The sequence below is a fragment of the Chrysochloris asiatica genome, unplaced genomic scaffold (genome assembly GCF_000296735.1).
Source record: "Chrysochloris asiatica unplaced genomic scaffold, ChrAsi1.0 scaffold00143, whole genome shotgun sequence".
In the NCBI taxonomy this organism is placed as follows: domain Eukaryota; kingdom Metazoa; phylum Chordata; class Mammalia; order Afrosoricida; family Chrysochloridae; genus Chrysochloris; species Chrysochloris asiatica.
The window spans coordinates 5,218,746-5,233,465 of record NW_006408661.1 but is presented as its reverse complement, the minus strand read 5'-3'; the positions used below and the strand labels follow the sequence as shown (position 1 = coordinate 5,233,465).

At 39.5% G+C, this 14,720-nt stretch overlaps 1 pseudogene; it reads right to left on the bottom strand.

The window, feature by feature from the left end:
- The window catches only part of LOC102829628, a 34,453-nt pseudogene extending 20,566 nt beyond the window's left edge, over positions 1–13,887 (bottom strand).
- Between the last annotated feature and the right edge of the window lie 833 nt (positions 13,888–14,720).

The window sequence follows — 14,720 nt, the reverse complement described above, 5'->3', positions numbered from 1 at the left end:
TGGATAAATTTTAGTTTGTCATGTGAATATTTTTCTTTTTTAAAATCTTTAATGCCTAAGGCACTTTTTACTATTGAACTTTTGCTGCTTGAGGCTATTTGTAGAAAGCTTTGATTGACAGCAGTGTCTGCATGATCTTCATTTTAAGAAATTCTTCTTTCATCACATTTTGTTGCAGAAAACTAACAAGTACTAAGTAATAGCCTCGCCTGAGAGAATTTCCCTCTTCATTAATTGTGGAGCTCTTGTGGATGGGTGAATAGTTCTTTGTAAGGTGCTGATGTATAAAAACCAAGTCAGATGCCGTGTGTTAAATTAGAGGCAAAATCCCATTTTCCCAGAGGGACAATATGCTCTGTAGAAACAGAACAAATTTTTTAGAATTTTAACATCGATTTACACCTTGCTGGAGTATGCTTTCCTCTATAATTCATTTCTTTAATCCCTCCGAGTTTTTTCTTGTAGGGAAATAAACTTTCTTCTAGCATTTGGCACCATGTCTTATTTTTTAAGTTATTTGTTTGTTCAGGCATCTATCTCTTTTGCTTGGAAATGTCTTTTAGAGTGAGGCCTATAGCTTTGTGAGTGGTTTTCAATGAAGGCATTTGTTTGTTCAGTTTTAGAGTAGCAGTCTTTAACTGTCTGAGTAGTGCCCAACATTCATCATTACAAGGCTTTCTATGCTCACCCGCACTTTACCTTTGTATTTTTAGCCCCTGTTGGAAAACAAAAAACGAAACCTTGTTACACTGTCCTATTGGGCTTTTGGATTATGTTTGATCTTTCTGAAGCATCAAAGTCAAATCCTGTGACAGCGGTCAGCTTTCTTCTCTCCTGGTACACCAATAACTCCACATTTTCATCTGTCCTCACTCTGAGATAAATTCAGAATTTTATACAAAATGAGTGGCACTTGGTGTTAATCCATGTAAATGATGACTTCATTATTAGAATTGAAATTACTTTCATGAAATATTAAAATGTTTCATTCTCCTCACCCAAAACTTTGTTATTGCTGTATTTTAACCTCTGGTCACTCTTCCATGAGGCCTTTGGCCTCTGGCTCAGTCTTCCTCTTTATCTCTAGTTGACCACTATTCTGAGGTACCTCACTGTCCATGTGACTGACCAATACAATATTTTAGCTTCTGTGTTCCTTGACCTCCTCAACACCAATGATTTTAAATCCACAAAAACAATTCGCATAATCGCTTTCTAAGTCATGTCATAATTTAAAACTGATCTCCAACTGTTATCCTAACTATTAATATTGTGTCCTCTGTTCTCCTGTTCTCCAAGCTCATGCTTTAACTCTCAAAATATCAAATCTTACTGTCTTAGTTTGGGTTCTCTAGAGGAACCCGGAATGTGGTAGCTTTGTAGGATAAGCATGGAGTTGCAAACCACAAGGTTGGCACATATGTTTAACAAAACAAATACAGATCTCTTGCAATCAGTTGGCCAGATAGTTGTCTTGTGACAGCTATGGATATAGGACACAGTGTGAACTGAGGGAGAAACTAGCTTTACTAATCTCTAGATTAGTCAAGAAAATGTCTGGATTTCATATGTAACAGTGGAGAGAAATAGTAATGATTAGCTTATTTCTCTGGTTGGCTTTTTGCAGTCTGAGGAATTTGCTTGGTTTGGTTATGTTTTTGTTTTTTAAAGAAATTCTTGTGGTACATATGATGTAATCAGACAGTTTTTTATAGCTCCGCTTGCTTTCCAAGTGCTAACAATTGCTCCAAGTGAATTGTCTACAGTTTTTCTCCACATCATCTCAGAGGGAGTTCATAAATGGGAGTAAATTATTATAAAATATTCTATGCTCTTTACCACTACTTCTATGTCTGTTTGTTGTACTGGGGTAGCTTGAATGTTGCTATGATTCTGGAAGCTATGAAACCAGTATTTTAAATAACAAAAGGGTCACCCATAGTGGACAAGTTTTAGCTGAACTTCCAGCTAAAGACAGACTAGGAAGAAGGAGAGATGACTACTTCTAAATATGCGGGTTAATGCACTGGTCTGCAAAGTTAGTTTGAACCTCAAGATCAGTGGTTCAAGCTCACCAGCTGCTCCTCAGAAACTCTATACAGGGTTGCTATGAGTCGTAACTGACTCAACGGCACTTAACAACAACAACAAAAACTGTATGAATAGCAGCGAAGTAATGAGATGGATTGGCCAAGTGGCAGCATCAATGGACTCAAGCATGGCAACAGTAGTGAGGTTGGCCCAGGATTGGGCAGTGTTTCGTTCTGCTGTGCATAAGGTCACTATGTGTTGGTACTGACTCGATGGCACCTAAAAACAGCAACAACTGTTAGATAGCACCAGATTATTGAATATTGAAGCATGATGAAGAGCAACAGAACATTGACAGATATAGTGCCAGAAGATGAGTCTCTCAGGTTGAAAGGCACTCAAAATACAATTGGGGAAGAGCTGCCTCCTCTAAGTAGAGTTGACCATGATGATGTGAATGGAGTAATGTGTTGGCACACAACTCAAAATGAAGAGAAACTTCTGTAAGTACCAATAATAGTCAGAGGGTAGAATGTATTAAGTATGAATCTAGGAAAATTGGAAATTGTCAATGATGAAATGGAATGCATAAACATCAATATCCTAGGCATTAGTGAGCTGAAATGGAATGGTAGAGGCCATTTTGAATCTGACTATCATGTGGTTTATTATGCTGGGAATGACAAATTTAAGAGGAATGGTATCACATTCATCATCAAAAAGAACATTTCAAGATCTGCCTTGAAGTACAATGCTGTCTGTGATAGGATAATATCTATATGCCTACAAGGAAGCCAAGTTAATACAACTATTATTCAAATATACACACCATCCATTAAAGTCAGTCATTATGAAACTGAAGAATTCTATCAACAACTTCACCAGTTATGATCAATACATCTTGATTTCATGACTGATCAATTTCAGATTGAAGAAGTTGGCAGAATTCTTCTATTTCATCCTCATTGGCTTTAGTGGTTGGTGGATAAATTTGAATAATAGTGGTATTCACTGGGCTTCCTTGTAGGTGCATAGATGTTATCTTATAAATGACAGCGTTGTACCTCATGACTGATCTGGATATGTTCTTTTTGACAATGAATGCACCACCATTACTCTTCAATTTGTCATTTTTGGCATAGTAAATCATGTGGTTGTCAGATTCAAAATGGCCAATTTCAGCGCACTAATGCCTAAGATATTGATGTTTATGCACTCCATTTCATTTTTGACAACTTCCAACTTTCCCAAATTCATACTTAGTACATTCCATGTTCCGATTTTCAATGGATGTTTACAGCTATTTCTCTTCATTTTGCGTTGTGCCCCATCAGCAAATAAAGGTCCCGCTGGCTTTTCTCCCACGGGCTTTTCGTATCATCACAGTCAACTCTACTTTGAGGAGGCAGCTCTTCTCCAGTAGCATTTTGAGTTGCTTGTAACCTGAGGCGCTCATTTTCCAGCACTATATCTGACAGTGTTTCTCTGCTATTCATAAGGTTTCCAGTGACTAAATATTCAGAAGTAGTTCATCATTCCTTCTTCCTAGTCTGTCTTTGTCTGGAAGCTCATCTGAAAGCTGTCCACCATGGGTGACCCTGTTGGTATTTAAAATACTGGTGGTATAGCTTTCAGAATCACAGCAACTCACAAGCCACCACAGTACAACACACTGACAGACAAGTGGGAGCAAAGAGGAAGGATCAGTAGTTGGAAAATATGGCCTTGGTGATAGAAATGATGCTGGAGAACACATGATAGAATTCTGCAAAATCAATGATTTGTTCATTTCAAATATCTTCTTTAGACAATATAAGAGATAACTATACACACGGTCCTCACCAGACGGAATACATAGAAATCAAATTGACTATATCTGTGGAAAGAGACAATGGAAAAACTATCATCAGTCAAAACAAGGCCAGAGGCAGACTGTGGAACAGACCATCAATTACTCATATGCAAATTCAAACTGAAGCTGAAGAAAATAAAAGCAAGTCCATAAGAGCCAAAATATGACCCTGAATATATCCTGCCTGAATTTAGAGATCATCTGAAGAACAGATTTGATACATTAAACACTAAAGACTGCAGACCAGAAGAGTTGCGGATGACATCAAGAACATCATACAGGAAGAAAGCAAAAAGTCATTAGGAAGACAAGAAAGAAAGAAAAGGTCAAAATGGATGCCAGAAGAGACACTGAAACTTGCTCTCCAGCGTAGAAATGCTAAAGCAAATGGAAGAAATGAGGATATCCAAGAGCTGAACAGAAAATTTCAAAGGTCAGCTTGAGAAGATAAAGCCAAATATTACAACAAAATGTGCAAAGATCTGGAACCAGAAAACCAAAAACCTCGAACACACTCAGCATTTCTCAAGCTGGGACACTGAAGAAAAAATTCAAGCCTCAACTTTGGTTACTGAAAGATTCTCTGGGCAAATTACTGAATGATGCAGAAAGCATCAAGAGAAGGTGGAAGGAATGTACAGAGTCACTGTACCAAAAGGAAATGGTTAATGTTCAACCATTTCAAGAGGTAGCATATGATCAAGAACCAATGATACTGAAGGAGGAAGTCCATGGTGCGTTGAAGGAATTGGCAAAGAACAAGGCACCAGGAATTGATGGAATAAAAATTGAAATTTTTCAAGAAAGTGAGGTGGCACAGAAGGTACTCACTCATCTCTGCCAAGAGATTTGGAAAACAATTATCTGGCTAACTGATTGGAAGAGATCCGTATTTGTGTCATTTCCAAAAAGAGGTGACCCAATGGAATGCGGAAATCATCGGACAATCTCTTTGATTTCCCATGTGAATAAAATTTTACTAAAGGTAATACAGAAATGGCTGCAAGCATACATTGACAGAGAACTTCCAGAGGTTCAAGCCGGATTCAGAAGAGGCCATGTAATGGGGGATATCATTGCTGATGTCCGTTGCATCTTGGCTGAAAGCAGAGATTATCAGAAAGATGTGTACCTGTGCTTTATTGACTATGCGAAGGCTTTCAGTTGTGTGGATCATAACAACTATGGACAACATTGTGAAGTATGAGTATTTCGAAACACTCAATTGTACTCATGATGAAGTACCTGGACCAAGCAGCCGTTGTTCGAACAGAACATGGGAACACTGAATGTTTTAAAGTTAAGAAAGGTGTGCGACAAGGTTGTATTCTTTCACCATACTTATTCAACTTATATGCTGAGCAAATCATCTGAGAAGCTGGGTTCTCTGAAGAAAAATGTGGCATCAGGATTGGAGGAAGACTCATTAACAACCTGCTATATGCAGACGATGCAACCTTGCTTTCTGAAAGTCAAGAGGACTTAAAACATTTACTGATGAAGATCAGTATAGATTGCATCTCAATGTAAAGAAAACAAAAATCATCACCACTGGACCAATAAACAACATTCTTATCAATGGAGAAAAGATTGAAGTTGTCAAGGACTTCATTCTTCTTGGATCAACTATCAACACTCACGAGAGCAGCAGTCAAGAAATCAAATGAGGTACTGCATTAAGCAAATCTGCTATACAAATCCTTTTTAAAGTGTTGAAGAACAAAAAGATGTCAGCTTGAGGACTAAGGTGCCCCTGACCCAAGCCATGGTATTTTCAATAACCTCATATGCATGTGAAAGCTGAACAGTTAATAAGCAAGATCATAGAAGAACCGATGCTTTTGAGTTATGGTTTTGGAGGAGAATATTGAAAGTGCCATGGGCTGCCAAAAGAACCAACAGATCTGTGTTGGAAGAAGTGCAGCCAGATTGCTCCTTGGAGGCCAGGATGGCCAAACTTCATCTCTCATACTTCAGACATATTGTCAGGAGGGACCAGTCGCTGGAGAAGGATATCATGTTTGGTAAGGTGGAGGGTCAGAGAAAAAGAGGAAGACCCCCAATGAGATAGATTGGCCAAGTAACAGCATTGATGGACTCAAGCGTGGCAACAGTAGTGAGGTTGGCCCAGGATTGGGCAGTGTTTTTTCTGCTGTGCATAAGGTCATTATGAGTCAGTACCGACTCGATGGCACCTAACAACAACAACAACCAACTACTTCAGTATGAAATTGATCAAACATACAATCAAGATGTATATTTATAATTACTGGCAATTGTAATGCAAAGGTTGGAAATAAAGAGGAAGGTTCAGTAGTTGGAAAATATGGCCTTGGTGATAGACACAATGCTGAAATATTACACACAAATTTTATAGATAGTGTCCCTCCCTGTGATAGTATCTTCTTGTGTGGTCTGCAAACTCTACACCCACCTAGTGGCTCCACTGATTCTTCCTTCATGCTGGATCACACAATACAAAAGCTTAGGCAAGTAGGGGGGGGAATTCACCAGCCCCTTAAAGAGGTTCCAGATTTTCACAAGCACAATCGCAGGTTCATAATTGGGAGTTGAACTAGACCCAGGAAAGTTTTGTCACCCCAATGACTGTTTTTTGTTTTGTTTTGTTTTGTTTTTTTATTGTGACTTTAGTGAAGGTTTACAGACAAGATCATCTGTTTTACATTAAATAATGCACTTTGTTTCATCTCAGTGATTGCAATCCCTTCAGTGGAACAACAGTCATCCACTTCCTCCCTCTGGTTCCTATTTCCTTTCTATCCACCTTCCCATCCTTTCTCACCATCGTCCTTACGTACATGTTACCCTTTTAATCCCAAATGATTGACCATTCCAGCATTCATAGTGAGTGTATCTTACTGGTGTTCCCCCTATATATCTATCTGCTGTTTGGTGGAAAGAGGATGTGCTCCTTTCCAGACTGGAAGGATGTTTGAGGGCCAGTTTCAGGTTCCTCCATTTTCTTTCTGACCAGTAAGCCTGGTCTTTTTTTTTTTTTTCCAATAATTTTGAGTTTTGTTCCACACATTATGTTGCTCTATCGAGGACCTTCTAATGCGATCCAGTTTAGGGCAGGTGGTAGTTGTAGCTGGCGCCATCTAATTCTTCTGGTCCCAAGTTCATGGAGACTGATGCTCATATTTTCCATTAGTCCTTTGGACAAGTTGATTCCAGACATCTTCAATTCTCATCGCTTTTCTTTCTTCTGCAGATGGAGAGACCAATAGCTGCACCTCAGACAGCTGTTTATGAGCTTTTAATATCCCAGATGCTCTGGTAGTGTAGTGGTTATGAATCGGGATGCAAACCTTAAGGAAAGTAGTTTGAAACTACCAGCTGTTCCATGGGAGAAAGATGAGGCTTTCTGCTCCCGTAAAGATTTACAGCCTCCAAAACCCTGTACAGGGTTGCTATGTGTCAGAACCAACTCCATGGCACATAACAACAACAACTCATCAAAGTAGAATGTAGAACATTGTCTTTGTGTACTATGTTGTGCCAATTGACACTATTGTTCCCTGAAACTATGATTCTGGGCCCCCAGGCTCAGCTACTCATTGCTTTAAGACATTTGATAATATCTAGTTGTCATCGTTTTGTCCACTGTATGCTCCACCATGTCCACAGTGATGTTTGCAGGAAAGGTAAATACTTATGTACCAATATCCTCTTTCACACTCTTGTATATCTGTGGGCATATAAATGTATATATACATATACACAGTTATATACATATAGTTACATACACACATTTATACACATATACCCATTGTATTCTTCTTTCCATACTTATAGATGCATGCATCTTATCCATGAAGTATTGTTGTTCCAAGGTTTTATATATATATATATATATATACCTCCTTTGGCCCTTGTCTACCCCCTGAGGAGTCCTGGTGTGGTGCTGCAGATAATGCATTGGACTGCAAGGTCGGTTTGAACTGCAAGGTCAGTGGTTCAAGCTCACCTGCTACTCCTCAGAAACCATATGAATCAGAACTGACTCGATGGCACTTAACACCAACAACAAACAATAATACCCCCCTGTAACTTCCCCTGTCTTCATCATGCTTCTTGTATACTCCCCCTTCATTTATACTTCCCTTCCCTTTCTTATGTGTTGCCCTCCCCATCACCCATGTTAACATTCTATAACCAGTGAACTACTCTTCCTTCCCTCACACCTCTGACAATCATCAAAGAATGTTTCTTTTTTTTTCTCTTTCAAACTTTTATATATTTGTGGGATTATATTATATATGTATGGACTCCTGGTGTGATGCTGTAGGATCAGTACTGGACTGATCCTACACAAGATCAGCAGTTCAAACCCACCAGCTGCTCCTCTGAAACTCTATACAGGGTAGCTGTGAGTCAGAACCAATTCAATGTCACTTAACAACAACAACAAAAACAAAAATATGTATGTCTCATTCGTCCTACCTTACCCATTCAGCTTATGTCAAATTGATGTATCTATATCCCTCAAGGTCAGCAGTTTGGAACTACCAGCTGTTCCGTGGAAGAAAGATGAGGCTTTCTGCTCCAGTAAAGATTTACGACCTCAGAAACCCTGTACATGGTCGCTATGAGTCCGAACCGACTCCACGGCACATAACAACAACAACAACATATCCAGAACACTGTTGTTCAGGGTTGTGTACATATCACTATTTACATCTATCCCCCTTAAACCATGCATACCTCTCTATGTCTTCAGCTATTTTCATTATTTTTCTTCCACCCTCCCTCTTTTGTATCTTGCCCTCCCCTTTCTTGTATGTTGCCCTGGCTGTCACCCAAGACCTCAAGGACTTTTGCATCTCCTAAGTCTTCCCATTCCTAAAAGGGTTCTGCCCACACTTTCCACACCCATCAGCAGCCTGAGAAGCTGTCATCCAAGAAAATTGGCAGAACTTCAGCCACATGTGGAGAAACTCAGCCAAGTACATAGCCTGGGGAAAACTAAGCATGCATGCATACATTCTAGATCCCACCCACTTGGTCCACCTCTGAGAACATATTCTTTTGGAAGTTCCACAGTATGGAGCCAGCTTTGAATGAAATGTGGGCTGAAGCCTTTGGAACACATCTTTCTGACCCCAAAAGTGTAGGGCTGAAAGAGTGAGAAAAGGAGCTGTGGGCTGTGTTTTAAAATTCAACATTGTGATAATCACTTTGCTGAGTGGTTATCAATTCTGGCTGCACATTACAATCACCTGGAGAGCTGCTTCTTCAACCATTCAGCTTTCCAAATTTCACATAAAACAGAAAGGACAAAAAATGTATTTCTAGGAATCTGAAACTGTTTCGAACATCGATTCCTTGAGTATTTGGGATTTTATTTTGGAACAAAAATTGGAGAGCATTCCAGTGAGGACTGCCATGCCAGATAATGGACATAAAAAGCATATAACCACCTGGTTAAAGTCAAGAGACCACTTTTCTCTCCTGGTGCTGTCACAACTAACTATATAATCATGAGTGAATGCCTCCACCTATCAAAACTTCTGTTTCATCCTTGGTAAAACCACAAAATTAGATGCCAAACTTTCTAAGCTCCCTACTGATTTTAATGTACCATTTATCTGGGCTGGGGAGCAGGATTTAGGGTCTACAGAGAATACAGATGTTTACATAGGTAGTGGGGGAATCCACTAGCCCCTTCTCTTCTTTTGCCAACTCCAACTAAAGGCAAAAGGTGAGCCCTTTTCCTCTCAGTGCCTGGGAAACATACTCCCCAGTATAAAGTACAGAGCCATGCTATCTCTAATGTGAATGAGGCATTAGGGAAAAATAGGATCTTATTTTTTGAGTTGCTCTACTATTTTGAGACAGAGAGAGCAATGTAATAGTAATGACTTATGTTTACTACTTTGGTTTTCAAAAAAAAGTAAAGCACTTTATCAACATCATCTCTCCATGAATAGAGACTAGATGGGGTGGGGGACCTTGACTATTTTGTAAAAACTGCCATCTGCAGCAACCTAGATTAAACACACACACACACTCCTCATATGATTGATACATTCATGGTTCTCTGTTTTTGAAACTAAGGCAGTTCTACTTTCCATGCTCCTGTCTCTTCAGCTTCTGCTTCCTGGTTCCTTGATCTCTAGAGAGGCCAGCCTGGCCTTTGCTTTGCTCAAGTGTCACAAAGCTCTCCAGCTCTACTGATAAGTGCCCAGAGGCACCCTACTCCATCATTAAGTCTTGGCCAGAAGGTACTCAGCTTTCTTATTCTGTGGGTCAGAGAACCTAACTTCATCAACAAGTGCCCAGAGGCACCCCACTCTGCCAGGAAGCTTCCTGCATAAAGGGACTCAGCTCTCTTGCTCCATGTGTCAGCTTCTGTGTTGTCTTGTGTTAGTTCCTGTTCTGCTGCTGCAGTTTCTCTGCCCATTCTGCTCACCATCTGTGTTACAGCTCTCCTCACTCCCTTCTGAGCACTCATCAGAATCACCTTTAACATCCATAATTCCACCAACAGTCTTTTGTAGACAATCAAAGCTCTCGTTTGACTACAAGTTAGTATTCTCCCAACTTCTGCTCATTGCCCAATTCTAAAATGATGTCCACAATTTAGGTATCTGTTAAAACAGCACCCCAAATTCCATCTTAGTTATTTAATGTTACTATAATAGAAAGTCCTGGTGTGGCTCTGTGGGCTAATGTGTTGGACTTCAAAGTTGGTTTGAACTGCAAGGTTGGTAGTTCAAGTTCATCAGCTGCTCCTTGGAAGCCCTTTATGGGTTGCTATGAATCAGAACTGACTCAACAGCACTTAACAACAACATAACAGAAATACCAAAAGTGGATGGCTTTAACAACCAGAAATTGATTCTGTCACCATTTAGAGGCTAGAAGTCCAAATTCAGAGTGCTGGCTCTTGGGGAAGGCATTTTCTTTATCATCTCTGGGGAATGGTTCTTGTCTCCTTTTAGAATTTGTAGACCCAATATTCTTTGGAGAACTCCATACATCTTGGCATCAATCTTCCCTTGGATCTAGGAACTTCAGAGTGCAGGGACCCCATGCCCAAGGGATGCACACCACTCCAGGCTCTTCTATCTTGGTGTTAGTAGGCCGCTCTTTCTCTGCTCACGTCTCTTTCCTTTTTTAACTTTAGTAAAATAAAAGGTTTTGCATGCCACACACACCCTTTGGAATCTCCAGTAAATAGTATTAGCGAGGTGGTGGAGTTTATGTTTGTTTATTTTAAAGAGGAAGACTTCTAACAAGTTGGATTGGTACTGTGGCAGCAACAATGCGCTCAAACTTAGCAATGATTGTGAGGATGGTGCAGGACCAGGCCGTATTTTGTTCTGTTGTGTATGAGGTTGATATAAATCAGAACAGACCTGATAGCACCTAACAATAACAACATCCCACCCTTAATCCTTTTATTAGTCTATCACATCAAATCACATCATGAGGGACAGTTACATCTCAACTGCCAAACCAATAAGAATCCTGGTTCACTCAAGTTGACACAAAATCTTTAGTATCATAGTAGGGGACACATGGTACCCATATAGAAAGGATAACAGGAAATGGTCCAAACAGTAAGTCCTATTGCTTTTTTGATTTATTATTATTGTTGTTAAGTGCCGTCGAGTTGGTTCTGACTCATAGCAACTCTGTATGGGGTTTCTGAGGAGCAGCTTATGAGCTTGAACCACCAACTTTGCAGTTCAAACCAATATTGCAGTTCTGCAAATTAACCTACAGTCCACACCAGGACTACTTGAATTATTACGGCCTTCTGGAAATTTCCATCAAGGAAGAAAAACAAGGACAACATGGAGCAAAATGGACTCATAAAAAAAGGAGACCATCTATAAGAGAGTGCTAGCAAAAAGGCCCCAGTTTACAAAACTCCTGCTATCCCAGGTTTATGGGGTATTTAGTCACAGAAGAGAATGGAGAGAGGGAGGATACATGGGTGTAGTAAGGAGAAATAATAACATCAAGTAACCCAGAACTCTGGGATCTCATCCTGTTTCTGTTCCTTTCACATCTAACAATTTGTCATTTGATGATCTGATGATAGCAAATTCCTTAGTGAGTTGATGTGGCCTTGACTGAGAACATTTGGTTTCAGCAATGTAATCAGAACAGCCCACAAATGTCTGTCACTTTCACAAATGATTTTAAAGATAGGGTGAGGCAAGAGTTATGAATTTCTTATAAAAAAAAAAGTGAAAGGCTCTAATTTTATATTTGTTTATTAAAAACCAAAATCCATGTTTGAAGAGTCTTATAAATGAAAATACATTAATTGAGATGCCTTCTGCTATGTAAATTGTGCCACATTAATCTCTCAGGGAAAGTTATCGGCAACCACTGAATCTATTTTTAACTAAAGGCAAGCTGCTGCAAAACTAAAGCCAGAAGCTTTGCTGCATACTGTCTATGTTATAATCACTTAATAAACAACAGCCTTTAATACTGAGGCCTCAGTATTTACTTGTATTTCCTGTCTTGTTATTGTTGTTAGGTGCCATTGAGTCGGTACCAACTCATAGTGACCTTATGCACAGCAGAATGAAACACTGCCCGGTTCTGGGCCAACCTAACTATTGTTGCCACACTTGAGCCCACTGATGCTGCCACGTTGCCAATCCATCTCACTGGGGGTCTTCCTCTTTTTCTCTGACTCTCCACCTTACCAAACATGATATCCTTCTTCAATGACTGGTCCCTCCTGATAATATGTCCCAAGTATGAAAGACAAGGTTGGGCATCCTGGACTCCAAGGAGCACTCTAGCTGTACTTCTTCCAACACAGATCTGTTTGTTCTTTTGGCAGACCATGGCAGTTTCAATATTCTCCTCCAACACCATAACTCAAAAGCATCAATTCTTCTGCAGTCTTCCTTATTCACTGTCCAGCTTTCACATGCATATGAGGTTATTGAAAATACCATGGCTTGGGTCAGGGGCACCTTAGTTTTCAAGCTGACATCTTTGCTCTTCAATACTTTAAAAAAAGGTCTTGTGCAGCAATTTGCCTAATGCAATACATCATTTGATTTCTTGACTGCTGCTTCCATGAGTGTTGATTGTTGATCCAAGAAGAATGAAGTCCTTGACAACTTCAATCTTTTCTCCATTGATAAGAATGTTTTTTATTGGTCTAGTGGTGAGGATTTTTGTTTTCTATACATTGAGATGCAATCCATACCGAAGGCTGTGCTCTTAGATCTTCATCAGTAAATATTTTAAGTCTTCTTCACTTTCAGCAAGCAAGGTTGTATCATCTGCATACCTCATGTTGTTAATGAGTCTTCCTCCAATCCTGATGCCATGTTTTTCTTCATATAATCGAGCTTCTTGGATTATTTGCTCAGCATACAGGTTGAATAAGTATGGTGAAAGAGTACAACCATGTTACACACCTTTTTTATTTTTAACCATTCAGTGTTCCTATGTTCTGTTCGAACAACTGCCTCTTGGTCCAAGTACAGATTCTTCATGAGCACAATTAAGTGTTCCAGAATACTCATACTTTGCAATGTTATCCATAGCTTGTCATGATCCACATATTCGAAAGCCTTTGCGTAGTCAATAAAGCACAGGTAAACATCTTTCTGGTATTGTCTGCTTTCAGCCAATATCAATCAGACATCAGCAATGATATCCCTCACTCCACGGCCTCTTCTGAATCTGGCTTGAACATCTGGAAGTTCTCAGTCAATGTATGCTTGCAGCCATTTCTATATTACCTTTAGTAAAATTTTACTTGCATGGGATATCAAAGATATTGTCCAATTATTTCCGCATTCCATTGGGTCATCTCTCTTTGCAATGGGCACAAATAGGGATCTCTTCCAATCAGTTGGCCAGATAGTTGTCTTCTGAATTTCTTGGCATAGCTGAGTGAGTGCCTCCTGTGCCGCCTCACTTTCTTGAAACATTTCCATGCCGAGAGCCAGCCCCAGAAAACTTATTCCAGCGTCTCCAAAGGCAGATGTAGGCATCGGCGGAAAAAGAATTACACATAGTCGATAGATCGTGATGAATTCAAAATCTTCTTCTTACATGCTTTATTATCCTATCATTCTTTACCCTCCTGCTCATTTTTCTCTCCTGCTCATTCTTTTCTCTCCTCCCCCCTTTCCTGCTTTTCCCTTCTTCTTCCCTCCCCTCTTTCATTCTCCTCCTGCTTTTTTAATGTCCTTCCATTTCTTTACTCCCTCCTCTCCTGCTTTACCCTTCTTCTCCTTTTACCTTCTGCTCTTTCATTCTCCTTCTCCCCTTCTTCTTTATTCTTCTGCCATTCTTTTTCCTTCTTCTCCTCTATTTACCTCTACTTCTTCCTTCTTCTACTTCCATTCTCCCTCTTATTACTCCTTCCTTATTCTATCTTACAACCCCCTTATATACCGTTATAAAAAACATTGTTTTCATAGTAATCAATATCCTCAAAATACAATCTATTCTGGGGCACATTCTTCATGGTTTATGACCCTTAGATTTACAACAGGGATGAGAAGTTACAGTAAAGAAACAATACATCAACACATACGAGAGACATCCTGGCTGGCACCTTGAAATCTTTTAGTTAAAACATTTGTTCCTACATAAATAACTTCTATTCTTTTCTCTGAGAAGCAAGTTAACCTTCACATATGTTTCTTAACCTCTATCTATTGAGTCTTGTTAATTTTAGTTGTTAGGTGCAATTAACTCTCCATTATTTCCTCCATACACTATCTGTTTATAACCTACAAAAATATCACTTATCAGAACATTTAAAAAACTGAGGCTATGAAAACAATTCCCCTATTTTACTGATCATTAATTTAAGAAC